This window comes from Nestor notabilis, unplaced genomic scaffold (assembly GCF_000696875.1).
Source record: "Nestor notabilis isolate BGI_N333 unplaced genomic scaffold, ASM69687v1 scaffold23894, whole genome shotgun sequence".
Taxonomy (NCBI): Eukaryota; Metazoa; Chordata; class Aves; order Psittaciformes; family Psittacidae; genus Nestor; species Nestor notabilis.
This window is the reverse complement of record NW_009927233.1, coordinates 12,522-16,767: the sequence shown is the minus strand read 5'-3', so window position 1 is coordinate 16,767 and position 4,246 is coordinate 12,522.

Below are 4,246 nucleotides of genomic sequence, written 5' to 3'. Positions count from 1 at the left end.
TGCGCCTCTGCGCTGGTCTGCTGCCTGCGCGGGGTGTGAGAGGGAAATGCGAAAAATCAGAGTATTTTCCAGTTCTCCTAGCTAATGTTAGAGATGAGGGAAGAAATGATTTCGGGAGCTGAAGGATGCACCTGCAAGAGCTCAAGGTGCTTGTGTTGCACTGTGTGCTTGGGGTGATTTCTCTGATGCTTCGTTAAGGGTTGCTGTAGGGTAGGTGAAAAGAAGGCAAAAAGCATGTAATGTTAGCACAAACGTAATTGCAAGTGTTAACCAAATATCACAGAGCAGCAACTTCTTCGGGCACCCCATGCTCTCTCCACCTTGTTTGGCTTCCTTCACTGAAAGCTGCACTCACTGATCAATTGGTGCAGAGCTGCCTCAGTCTGGGGGGACCATCCTCTAAAGTCGCGGCACCAACAATGGACTGTAAATGTTTGCGTTTGCAAGCCAGCCTCTTGATTTCTCCGTTAGTACATGTAACCTCTGTTGATGTTATCGATGCTCTTTTCCTAGAATCCCGTGGATGCATTTGAAATCTCTGTGCTTTCCATTAACATGTCATTTTCCTTTCCCGATAACTCCCAACGCATTGTTAAAATCAGAGGATCGAACGGGCATTTAGTTATATTATGCTTTGCTTTTACAAGTGCTTTCGTCTCCTGTGGAGGTAAACACAGTATATTTGCAGTAATGAAAAGGAAAATAGCTTCCTAAATGCCCCACAGCTCATAAAAGTTGATACCACTCACACAACCACTGCTATTTTCCTCTGTTCTCGGCAGCTGTTATTTTGTGCATGTGCAGCACGTGCAACACTGCTGTGTTTAATGTCACAGACACAAGGTGGTGATAATGCTCTGCAGCAGGATTCGCAGCCTTTCTGGTACCATCAGCTGGCAACATCCCATAGCCAAAATAGTCACCAACAGTAAATGGCAGCAGCTGGATAGGACACAAGCGTCTTGTGACGCTGAAAGGTTTTCTGTAGTATTCATATGCCCTGCTTATGTCTTGGCTCTGGTGGTCTTGATACCATGCTTAGTCAGTCATTTATCCTAAAAATAAAGAGCATGTCAGTGGTATCTTGCTCCATGTTAGTAGTTTTATATATCATGCACCAGCCCCTGTGCACAAGTAACATGGGGTTACTAGTGCTGTTACGGGTTTTGTGATCATGACCATGACACATACCTGTGTAGGCACACTGAACAGGGGGGCTGTGGTGTAACCTGTAGGAGTGAAGCATCTCCCCTCCTGATGGGGAAGAAGACATTTCTGCTGTGTTTTGCTCCTAAGCACCTTCTGTACAATCTTCCCCTCTCCTGCTACACTGAGAGGTACTTTCTCCAAATTAGGGTGTGAAGAATAGTGCAGTCCATGCACCACAGACTTTTTTATCAGTGCTAAGGTTTCTTTACATTATACTGGTATCTGCTCCAGGACCTGATGCTAGTAGTTTCATCTTCAGATGGCATACTGTTGACCCAGCAGCACTGATGATTGTCTGCCTTTGGTTTCTTTCCCACCTTTAGGCACTTTACTGAGCCCTGATATGCCCTTGACCTGGCCTATAGGGGCCTACAGGCATCCGCTTTTGACCTGACTTTAAGTAACATCCCTCCAGTTTGGACTTTTGTGTTTTAAGATACTGCCACCGTACCTTCTCAAAGTGGTTTTCTGCGGGGAATTTAAGTCTTGGTGTTGGACCTCAACACTTAAGCTCCATCCTTAAAGGTATCAGGTGTCCACCAGTAATGGACTTGGAAAGCAGAAGGGGAAACAACTTCATTTTCATTTAAGACCCTGATCAGATGCCTGTCAGTGTCAGAGGATGCTGTTCTGCCTGCAGCCTTTCATCTAATTTAAAGCCCAGTTTGTTCTTTCTCCTTGTCCAGAGGCCTGAGGATGGTACCACACACACCAACCACTGTGTCTGGACATGCTGGGATGCCAGCTGCGTGACATCTCCATGACAGACAGGGCCTTGGCCAGTATCACATACCTGTTGAGTCCCATCAGGTAAACACCACCTTAACAGCAGCATCTTCATACAAAACCTTTATCTATCTTGGAAATACCTCTGTCACTAGAAAAAAATATCTCCATCCTTTGGTTTGCATTAGTTTATCAATATATAAACATATAATCCACCTGAGACCAGGTCTAGGGATCCTGCTTTCTTTGATGTTACAGTGGTCAAAATTCCTCTTCCTAGGCTTTAGTTATTGCCTAACTACTCCATAAGTGACATGGGCTGTTTGCCCTCCCTGGTTTACCTCTTGCTTGAGGTCCTCCTGCTCCTTAACCCTGTTAAGACCCATGAATTAGAATAATTCTTTTTCAGACTTTCCCCTTGCTCTTCATTCCTGTTTTTTATTCCTCTTGGCTCCACACCATGCCCTGCTCACTAGCAGTGTTCCTGAGCTTTTAGAAAGGACAGCACTCACAGGCCTGCTGCCCGCCACTGGCTCTGGGACTCCCAGAGTCAACATCCAACTGGTCAGGTCTCACCTGTGCAGGAGGTAGTGGGGATGGAGACTATTGTAAAGAGCTCCTCTTTGTCACACCATGCCTAGAGAGCCCCCCACCCTCCACAAACAGGTGCAGGAATCTGCCTCTGATGCCCTCAGCTGTATGCTGTCCTCCCTCAAAAGCATGGCCAAGATCCCAAATCTGTGCACAAAATGATAACATTTATTGAAAGAGTATTTTTTTTTTTTTTTAATACAAAAGAAAGCTCTGTACATAGTACTGTGATTACTTCCACATCCTTCCAGAAACACAACCCTGGAAACTGGAGGGGAAAAAAAAAATCCCACACACACTTATGCGTACACACGCGCACACACACACACGCACACACACAACCCTCAAACCAGTAAAATGAACTAAAATGTCACCACACAATAAATGCCATTTCATCCCTGATACACAAGTGTTCTTACAAGTCTGTACTTAAATAAAATACACCATTAGCGTTTAACCAGCAGTTGCCTTTGGGGAACCAGGGAGGGGATGCAGCCAGACACCCTGCAGCAGCAGGGGCACTCCTGCCATCCCAGCCCAACCGCTCTGCTCCGCAGCACTAGCACAAGCAAAGCAGAGTAAAGCCAGGCCACAGTGATGTGCTGGGGCAAAGGACAATGCAAACCCCAACCCCATCCTCCTCCCTGGATGAACTCCTAGCTACCCAGCCTTGTTTTGGAAGCATCACTGAGCAACTTTCATAGACCTAGCAATGGGGTATGGCACAGCACTCCCACATGCTCTGAGTTGCAGGGTATAAATCATTCTTAGAGCAAGGATACCAAGGGGAGGCAGCACAAAACGTAACTCCCACCAGAGGGGCCACCCCATTCCCTAGAGCCCTTTCCAGGCTGCCTAACAGGCTCTTTGCACAGGCGGCTTAGATGGGACCTGTCTGCATCTGTACATTAAGGAACAGCTATATAGGAGGAACTACAGCCCAGATCGTCAGCTAGGTGTTGCTACCTGCACAGTGAGCAGGGAGAGCAGGGACCAGCCACACCACTGCTGGCCACTCACCTCCCAGGGAGGAGTGGGGATGCCCATATCCCTTAGGCAGTCACAGGTAGCACTGCTCCACACCAAGAGCGGTGTCGGAACAGCTGCAGGTCCCAGGACTAGAGGTGAACAGGACAGCCACAAGAAAACCCAGCCCAACTCTGGCTCCTGGGCACACTGCAAGCCCCCTTGCTCTCAAGGGATGGGTTTCCCACTTCTACACCAGCCACTTCTTCACTTGCCTTCTGCCCGTTAAGCCCAAAATGATAAGTATGGAGTCCTCGGTACAGCTAAGTGGAAAACAAGCATCCCACAGGTCCACCCCAGCCACTTCTTCACTTGCCTTCTGCCCGTTAAGCCCAAAATGATAAGTATGGAGTCCTCGGTACAGCTAAGTGGAAAACAAGCATCCCACAGGGTGAAGCTTGATCCCTGGCACATGCTGGTGGGTGAAGAGCACAGCTTAAACGCTAATGCTGAGGGAACATGTCCAAGGTTACAATACAAACTCAAAAGCAAGGCCCCTTTCCTGCCTCCATGCCCCCCCACCCCTCTCCCATCCCCCTGGTACAAACCCCATGAAAACTGTACAGGAGCCAAACTTTTATTCCTCAAAGAATTACATAAATACTGAGTTTAACACTTAGAAAAATAAAGTAATTTTCTTTTTTTTTTTCTTTTTTTTTTTTTTCTCCAAGGCTTCTTTTGTCTTTAACTTAAA